The following is a 10848-nucleotide window of genomic DNA, read 5'->3' on the forward strand; positions in this document are numbered from 1 at the left end:
GCAGTTCATCCAGGGCAGAACTGATGTGTAAGAAGTAAATGGACAACTACAATATAACATGGTAAGTTGTACTAGGGGAGAAACAGGTGCTATGGGGGCTCAGAGAAGGGGCAGGACTAGGTGCTCATAACTAAGATATGAAAGACTCCATCAAGTAGTGGCCTTCTGAGCCCAGTTTATGGGAAAATGAAGGAAATAGGCACTACAAAGCTAAAAAAAGAAATGAAGCTCAGGGACCCAGCCTCAAGGGGAATGCCCAGGGAGGGGGACAATGGATGCACATTGAAGATGAAGAAATAGGTGAAGACAAAGAAGATAAATGGCAGTTCTCAAGCTTTACTACACGGGAGAATCTGGGGAGCTCGCTTAAAATGTAGCTTCCTGGATCCTGCTCCCCCAAATTCTGATACAGTAGGTTTGCGGCAATGCCAAAGAAGCTGCATTTCTAAGAAGCATCCCAAATGATTCTGATTCAGGTGGTGCCTTCTGACCTCACTTTGAAAAATACCTTGTGTTTTTAAAAGCCCCTGTCACAGTATGGTCTCCTCTGCTTGCCCACTTCACCTGGATCTTCCCCGTGATCACATTTACACATCTTTCTTGGCACTCAAGTGAACAGGTGTTTTGTAAATTTCTTCTAAAAAGATGCTTTCTTTTAAAAAGTCTTCAACATTTTGGAAACATGATGCATTGGTGATTGAAGCTCTGCTAACACCCCTCTCTGTCTTTGCTGCCTTTTCCTGTCCTTGGGGAGCAGGGTCTAGACACCAGGTTCTGTGGAGCCCAGATGTGAGCTGCTCCCTGGGTAACGCGGATGCTATCTGCAGGATAGCAAATGTGACCTTTGTCCCAAGGAGTCTATTTCTCAGCTCACATCCCATCTTCCCCAGTACCTTCTGTGACCCCTCTGGAGCATGTGAAACTCTCTCTGTAAGCAAAGTAGGCTAGCATCCTGGCTTTGATTGAAAATTGGAGCAATGGAAGGCGTACTGTGAAGCAGTAGCTCCCCACAGCAAGGGTAGACCCTAAAGTATGATTTATAGTTACGCCACTCTCTTCTGTAGTTTACAGACCTCTTTCCCTGAGCAGGGAGTTAAACATGTCTTATTAACACTGGCAATTTTAGCACTTCCTTCCTCATGTCGTAATAGTAACTTCTCTAAGGTTTCTTGTTCGGGAACAAGCAGAAGTTATTGACAGACTGTAGAATCTTGCTGCTGGCCTTCCCAGGGCCGTCTGCTAATTAGCCTGGCTGAGTAAACTTGGTGAAGCCTAAGATTCAAACACACTTTAAAACATACTGCATTTTAAATGTGTTTTGAATGAATCAGATCTGTATTTCAAGAGACTTTATTTTTTTTATTTTTTATGACCTTTTTAAAACTCGCACATATGTAATGAGAATTACATAATAGACCCTCTGAGCTCCATTACCCCAAATCAAGGAATATCCTGATTTTTCCATCTTACTTCTGTTTCTTTGGATTACTTTTTTTTTAAACTGAAATATTTGAAAACAAATCCCATCCAATGTTGCTACATCCTTACATATGTTGAACATATTTCTTTAAAAATGGGCATTTTCTTATCTAACTACAGAGTCATTATCACTTTTAACAACAATAATTCATTGATATCATCTGGTACCTGATCCATAATTAAAATTCCTGAAATGTCTCAAAATGTCTTTCTGCAATTGGTTGGTTAAAATCGGTTTCATAATGAGATCTACCTTTTAATGACTTCATTTTAGAGTTGGGTTTATGAAATCGTCCAATCTAATCATAAGGTGTTTTTCTTCTTTCTTCCTTTTGGTTTTGTTTTTTTTTTTCTGAAACAAGCACAAGATACTGCATTGGTTCTTTCTGCTACCCTCTTTCCTCCAGAAACCTTAGGATCAAGAAACGCAACCTCTTTTCTCATGCCATCTTGCATTTCCTGTCTGTGAGGCTTAACTTCAAGACAGGATTAATATGAAGTCACATTAAACCACCTTCAGACTCCCTAAGCCTCCCTTGCGGTTATTTATGATGAAAATAGGTGGGAAGTTTGTTGTCAGCTCTGTATCCTGTGAAGGAGCTTAGCAGGGTTTCTACATACCCCTCCCCCTGAACCACATTTCTGCAATATAAAGTGATGGAGCAATAGGAACCCGATGTTCTTTTTTTTAAGGCTACACTCTCCAGAACCCCCTGAGACCTGCCACCCTGTTCAGACATTTCTAGTTAAGGCCAGCGTCAGAATGACACAGTACAAGATTTTAGCATCAGCTACCCCTGATTCAAATACTCTTTCCTCACTAACTGTACCAGCAAATAACTAAATGTCTTCGAACTTCAATGTTCATATCTGTAAAATGGGTATAATGATGCCTATATTAGAGGTGAATTTGTGAGGATAAAACGGGGTAACCTGACTCACCTTGAGGCATAACTGCATTGTGGGCACTTAAATGTGACTTCCTTCCTCTGCCTCCTTTCCTCTTAAACTACTAAAGAAATAGGAAACCTTTGACAATTTCTTACAAAATGTGTCTTGTGGCCCTTAATCTACTTTGCAGTACTTTCTTGGAGGGATTTCTCTTCACCTGGTAAAGTTACCCTAACTTGGCAAAACTGACATGAAAATGGGACGGCTGTTACTGGTTTGAGGAGATAATACATGTAGACGGTGGATGGTTTAGAGACAATTTACATGCTGGTTTAGCAGACAAGCCTCCCAAGGCCTCTTTATATCCACACTGGCCAACTGCAGCTTAATCTGACAAGGATAATGTGCAGAATGTAAATATTACCATTTGTTCCATGTCATCTCAGATCAGACACTAATTTGCAAATGTAATTTATCATGTGTAAAGAAAACCAAAATGACAGCTCTTACCAGTATTTGGTATTTTTGTGTTAACAATAGTTCATTTATGATTGTTATTGTTTCAGGCAGAAAATATGTCTCAATATGTTCTGCTGACAATGTGGGCTTTTATATCTCAAACCTCTGCTAGCCTTTTCCATCTTCTCCCTTGTTGCACGCTATTACCTAGGCTGGTCTTTGGATTGCTCCTCTCCACTACGCTTTTATGCAGCTGAAGGAAATGTTGTGCTAATATTCCAAGTTCTGGGATCTGTTTTCGGATGTAGGCCAACGTGAAGACTGAGGGTCACATTTGATCTAAAGTGCATTTTGTCTGTTTTCACTAAGGGTCTCCATCACAAAGGAAATACATAGAGCAGCGAAATTATTGAAAAAACTGGCTAAAGCCAAAACACAGATGAATTCAGGCTGGCCAATTTGTGACACTCAACTTCAAGGACTAAACGGTAGGTTCACGAGAAGCCACAATATCCAAATTGACTAGGTCTTACAGATCACAGAATACTAAATCTGCCCCCAAGGCAAAACCATCTATCTGTGCAGAGGAAGAGGGTTCACTGTGTTTTTTATATTAAGTGGGTTCCCATTAGTTCATAATTTGTTATTCTTTCTTCCTCCTCTTCATGTCTCTTTAAAAGTTGGCAGGAGATTCTATGTTGGCAAGTTGATAATCTCTTTTATCTTTGTAAGACCACTGCCGCACCTTGCCCAGCAAGCTGTAGAAAGATCAATGTGTCCTTATGTGACTGCTGGTGAGTTAGATGCCAGGAAAGAGGGAGGGCAGCGAATTGCCACTGCCCCTGGCAGTCCTTGTTTCAGAGTGGAGGCCTGCCAATCCCAGTAAAACACTCATGACATTTCAGAAGAACTACGGGATCTTTCTGCCTCATTTCTCACATGGAAAAATAGGAAGAATCAAGTATCCCCATCTGGAAGGAATATGTTTTTGTTTATCTTTAATTGAAAACAATGTTCCACCACAGAATTTATACCAGGTCTTGTGCTTCTCCCAGTGGTGAATGGCACAGGAGATAAGAATAGAAAGGGTCCGGGAGGGGCCCAGGACTGCAGATAACACTTTTGTCATCCTGATTGGAAAAGCTTGTACAGCTGCTTTGATTCAGTAAAGCTAAATTTCTAAGATTTCCTTGACCTTTACTTAAACTGCTTTTGAGACAGTCTATTTTTATTATCGCCTGATGAGCTAGACAGAGCCTATAAATTAATCTCAGTGTGAATAAATCATTTAAAAGTGCAAGATAACTGACGAAGAGTTCTGAGCTGAGAATAATCACCTGGTTGATGGCAACAATGTAAACATTATTCAAGGAGCCAGAAGTTGGATTTTGTATATTTTGTGCTAGTTCCTTAATTGTTGTGGGCAATGGTTGTTTCAGACATGCATTTGGGAAGACTCACTAGTATTAACATAACTTGTGTGAAGCTCTTGTGAGTCCTTGCATGAAAAGTCTTAGCTTTGGAGTGGGCTGAATTTTCTTCCAGAGCATCAATGTCCACAGGGGCTTTTCTTACAGCTTTGCAGTGGTTTTTGAGATAAAGTAGATACCACCACCACCATCAACACCGACAATGACAACACCAACAAAAACAAAAAATCTCTACATAACTCCATAGGGCAAAGGATTAGGAACTTGGTAAAATGAAGATTACAGTGAAACAGAGAGCGATTACAACTCTACATTTCTGCCGAACATAACTAAAATTCAGTCTCTTTGTTAGCCTTAGAAGGGTAGCTTGCTGTAATGGATATAATCTGAAATCCACGCAAGAGTATTTGGGATTTGTGCCATTGATTATTTATTCAACCTCACTTTATTATTAAAAGATGTATGTTGCATAGTCTTCTTGATTTGCTATTATTTGTTAAACATATACTACCCTCCATTATGTAAAAATAAAACAAACTCAAACCTCCCAAGTATGATTTTCTCTTAAAATAAACTACATTATAGTCTAATCATCAATCATTTTACAGATTCCAATCATTTTACATTTCATAGACTACTTTCATAGTTTCTTAATTCCTACAACAAATAAATATTGAGTAGGATATGGCCAAGATGGCAGAGTAGGAAGAACTCAGGCTCACCTCCTCCCACGGGTACACCAAAATTACAACTATTTACAGAACAGCCACCTATAAGAACTATCTGAAAACTGGCAGAAAACATTTCCCACAGCTCATGATATAAAGAAGGAACCACTATGAGATGGGTAAGAGGGACAGAGACACAATATAGTCAAGACCCACACCCACAGACAGATGACTCACAAACAAAAGGATAACCACAATTGCAGATATTCTCCTCAAGGAGCAAGTGTTCCAAGACCTACACTGGCCTCCCCAGCCCAGGAGTCCTGCACTGGAAAGACAAGTACCCAGAGCGTCTGGCTTAATGCATGTCTGGCTTTGTGTACACCAGTGGGGCTTGCATATGGGAGAGCCAGAGAGCTGCAGGAAACAGAGGCTCCGCTCTTAAAGGGTGTGCCCCAGACTTCACATACTCCAAGGCCTCACACAGAGACAGTAATTTGAAAAGACCTTGGGTCAGCTGCACTTGCTGATCTTGGGGAGCCTCCTGGAGAAGCAGGAGGCAGCCAGGACTCCTCCTGGGCACAGAGAAGCAGATAGCAGCAGTTTGTAGAAGCTCGTGTACCACAAGGACACTGGTGCTGGCAGGAGCCATTGTGGAGTCCTCCCTCTAGCCTACTAGTGTTGGGGGCTTACCCACCTTACCACAGGGCTGAAGGCAACCCCACGGCAACCCGGACCCCCCAGCCAGCTGCACCGGAACACGGCTGCACCACACAGCAGGCTAGCAGCCACTCCACAGGAAAAGGCCTGGCAACCAACGGGGCCACGGGTCAGCCCTGCCGACCAGCACACCCATGGCAGCCATCCTATCACCACAGAAGGACCCATGCAGCTCACATAGGGTGCACTCCTAGACATAGAGCTCTGGCAAGAAGAGGGGCGTGTACTGCCAAGATCCATAGGACATCTCCTGTATAAGGCCGCCTCTCCAAGATCAGGAGATATAACTGACCTACATAATACATAGAAATAAACACAAAGAATTTGGCAAAATGAGGAGGCAGAGGAATATGTTCCAAATGAAGGAACAAGACAAACCCCTAGAAGAAGAACGAAGTGAAGTGGAGATAAGCACTATAGCCAGCGTCACCCTGATACCAAAACCAGCCAAGGTATCACAGGAAAAGAAAATTACAGGCCACTATTACTGATGAACATAGATGAAAAAAATCCTCGACAAAATGCTAGCAAACCAAATTAAACAATACATTAAAAGTAACATACACCATAATGAAGTGGAATTTATCCCAGGGAGGCAAGGATGGTTCAGTATCTGAAAATCAATCAATGTGACATACCACACTAACAGACAGAAGAATAAAAATCCTATGAGTATCACAATAGATGCAGAAAAACATTTTGACAAAATTTAAAATCCATTTATGATAAAAACTTTCCACAAAGTGGGAATAGGGAGAATATACCTCTACATAGTAAAGGCCATAATGACAAAACCACAGCCAACATCATACTCAACAGAGAAAAGCTAAAAGCTTTTCATCTAAGATCAGGAACAAGACAAGGATGCTCACTTTTATTCAACGTAGTATTAGAAGTCCTAGCCACAGCAATTAGACAAAGCAAAAGAAATAAAAAGAATACATTTTGGAAGGGAAGAAGCAAAACTGTCACTGTTTGCAGATGACATGATACTATACATAGAAAATTCTAAAGATGCCACCAAAAAGCTATTAGAACTAATAAATGAACTTAGTAAAGTTGCAGGATACAAACTTAAAATATAGAAATATGTTGTGTTTCTATACACTAATAATGAACTAGCAGAAAGAGAAATTAAGAAAGCAATCCCATTTACAATTGCATCAAAAACAATATACCAAGGAATAAATGTAACCAAGGAGGTAAAAGACTTGTACTCAGAAAACTATAAGACATCGATGAAAGAAATTGAAGATGACACAAATAAAGGGAAAGATATATTGTGCTTGTGGACTGAAAGAATTAATAGTGTTAAAATGACCATAGTACCAAGGCAATCTACAGATTTAATGCAGTCCTTATTGAAATATCAATGGCATTTTCAGAGAACTAGAACAAATAACTCTAAAATTTGTTTGGAAACACAAAAGACCCCCTAATAGCAAAAAGCAATCTTGAGTAGGAAGGACAATGCCTGACATATCACACTCCCTGGTTTTAAACTATACAGAGCTACAGTTATCAAAACAGTATGGTACTGGCACCAAAATAGACACATATATCAATGTAACAGAATAGAGAGCCCAGAATTGAACCCACACTTATATGGTCAATTGATCTATGACAAAGGAGGTAAGACTATACAATGGGGAAAAGACAGACTCTTCAATAAATGGTGTTGGGAAAACTGGACAGCCACATGCAAAAGAATCAAATTGGACAACTTTCTCACAACATATAGAAAGATAAACTCAAAATGGATTAAAGACTTAAATGTAAGACCTGAAACCATAAAACTCCTAGAAGAAAAGACAGGCAGTATGCTTTTAGACACTGGTATTAGAAATATTTTTTGGATATGTCCTCTCAGGCAAGAGAAACAAAAGCAAAAATAAACAAATTGGACTGCATCAAACTAAAAAGATTTTGCATAGTGAAGGAAACTATCAACAAAACGAAGAGGCAGCTTGCTGAATGGGGGAAGATTTTTGCAAATGATATATCCAATAAGGGATTAATATCCAAAATATGCAAAGAACTCATACAACTCAACATTGAAAAAACAAACAACTCAATTAAAGAATAGGCAGAGGATCTTAATAGATATTTTTTCAAAGAAAAGATACATGTGTCTGGGATATCATCAAAAAGATAACAAATAACAAATGTTGGCTAGGATGTGGAGAAAAGGGAGCCCTTGTGCACTGTCGGTGGGATGTAAATTGGTGCAGCCACTATGGAAGACAGTATGGAGTTTCCTCAAAAAATTAAAAATAGAACTGGCATATAATCCAGTAATTTCACTTGTGGGTATTTATCCAAAGAAAACAAAACACTAATATGCACTCCAGTGTTCATTGCAGCACTATTTACAATAGCCACTATATGAAAGCCACCTAAATGTCCACTGATAGAAGTATGGATAAAGAAGAAGTTTTACACACACACACACGCACACACACACACACGATGGAATGTTACTCAGCCATGGAAACATGAAGTCTTGCTATTTGCAATGACATCAATGGATATAGAGGGTATTATGCCAAGTGAAGTAAGTCAGACAGAGACAGACAGATGCCAGATTATCTCACTTGTATGTGGAATATAAAAGCAAACCAAATAAACAAGCAAAAGCAACTTGTAGATACAAAGAACAAACAGGTGGTTGCCAGAAGGGAGAGAGTGGAGGGGTGGGCAAAATAGGTGAAGGAGATTAAGAGGTATAAACATCGAGTTATATAATAATTAAGTCACAGGGATGTAATATACAGCATAAGGAATAGTAATAACTTGGTACAGGGACAGACAGTTACTAGCTTTATCATGGTGATCATTTCACAATGTATGCAAATGTCAAATTATTATGTAGTGCACCTGAAAGGAACATAATATTGTACATCAATGTCAACTGTATTTCATTTTTTTTTTAAAAAAGCATATAAATAAGTAGATATTGAGCATCTGGGCCTTAGTTTCCTATCTGTAAGATGGAGACAAAACAATACCTACAAGTGCAGGATTGTTTTGACTTTGCATGAGATAAAATTTGTAGAGCACTTATAAGAATTTTTATTTTTTATTTATTTATTTTTTAAAATTTGTATTGGAGTATAGTTGATTTACAATTTGTGTTAGTTTCAGGTGTACAGTAAAATGAATCAGTTATACATATTCATACATTCACTCTTTTTTAGATTTTTTTCCCATATAGGTCATTACAGAGTGTTGAGTAGAGTTCCCTGTGCTATACAGTAGATTCTCATTAGTTATCTATATTAAATATAGTAGTGAGTTTATGTCAATCCCAATCTCCCAATTTATCCCTCCCCACCCTTTCCCCCTAGTAACCATAAGATTGTTTTCTATGTCTGTGACTCTATTTCTGTTTTGTAAATAAGTTCATTTGTACCATTTTTTTAGGTTCCACATATAAGTGATATCATATGATATTCGTCTTTCTCTGTCTGGCTTACTTCACTTAGTATGATAATCACTAGGTCCATCCATGTTGCTGCAAATGACATTATTTCATTCTTTTTTATGGCTGAATAATATTCCATTGTATATACATACCACATCTTCTTTATCCAGTCCTCTGTCGATGGACATTTAGGTTGCTTCCATGTCCTGGCTATTATAAATATTGATTTTTAGATCATTATTGTAAATAATGATTTTTAGATCATAGTAAACACTCTGTATGTTAGTGATTTTTCTCATCATTTATTCTGAACACAGAATTATTGCCAAGGTGGGGCGTGGTGCTGCAGATATTAAAAATCATAAATTGTGAATACTTTTCTCTGTGATACAGCTAGGGAGGGATACCAACCAATATGAAATAAGTAGGAATAAAGACCTGGAACTAAAAGATTATTATAACAAGATGAGGAGCAACATCTGGGAGTGGGGAGTTAGTCTGAGTTGGTATATTTAGGAAAGTCCTATTAGAAGGAAGATATAAGACTCTTTCTGAGGGATAGTCTGGATTGAAAAGAAAGGACAGGGACACTGCAGACCTGGTAGCACAAGATCAAAGACTTTATGTAGGGTGAATGGGGAATTTTTAGGATCAGAGGGAAGCCTTAGTTGAGTAGAGAATGCATTGAGGGAGGGAGTACAGGCTAGGCTGGGAAGTATTGGGAGAGGAGATTCTTTGGATAGGCACGCTGTGAGACTATGCATGCCAGATTGAGGAATTTGGACTTGAGCCTAAAGGCAGTGGAGAGCTACTAGAAAATTTTGAGCCAGAAAGAAACCAGATAATAATAGTCCGTTACGAAGCTATTGTGTGAAATGAGAGACCCTAGAGAAAAGTGCAAAGATGAATACGTAAGTTAAGGCACAAAAGGATCAAGATTTAGATCTTAAAAATAATATTTGGGAATTAATAATAACCCATTTTCTAAAAATTTCTTAGGCATATGTCTTTGAGTCCACCCTGTAAATTAGATAAATTACCATCCATATCTTACCAGTGAAGAACTTCAGGTAGAAAGAGTTTGAATGACAGAGTCACACTTAGTCTTATTCATTAAGTATTTATTGAGTGCCTGCCATTTTCCAGGTTATATGTTATGGCTAGTGATGAAATTGAACCACAAACACTTACAAACTGTAAGAAAAATTATACTGTGAGTGTAAACAATTGGTATTTGGGAAATGCTTGTAGAAAGAGTGATTGACTAAAAAGGAGAATGAATAAACCACATTACTTATAATGCTTTGGGGTGGTTTCATATCAAAAAATAACCAAGCATGCCTTTAGCCTTCTAATTCAACAAGTACGCACACTCTATTCTTAGTTTTATCCACTTTGAACTACCATAGGTCAAGCATATCTGAATAGCCACTTGGAGGATACAGGAGTTTTCTGTTGCTGTTGTAACAAATTTCCACAAACTGTGGCTTAAAATAATTCAATGTATTATCTCAAAGTTTTGTAAGTCAGAAGTCTGATATGGATCTCATGAGGGTAAAAACTAGGTGTTAACCAGGACTACACTTCTTTCTGGAGGCTCTAGGGCAGAATCTGTTTCCTTGTTCATTCCAGTTGTTGGTAAAAATTAGTTCCTTGTGATTGTAGGACTGAGGAGCTGAAACCTGGTTGTCAGCTGAGGACTGTTCCCAGCTTCTGGATGTTTACGGCCCCTTTCCTTCTATTTCAAAGAAATAGCGGTTTGATTCCTTCTCACACT

This window comes from Balaenoptera borealis, assembly GCF_965194805.1.
Source record: "Balaenoptera borealis genome assembly, chromosome: 9".
NCBI lineage: Eukaryota > Metazoa > Chordata > Mammalia > Artiodactyla > Balaenopteridae > Balaenoptera > Balaenoptera borealis.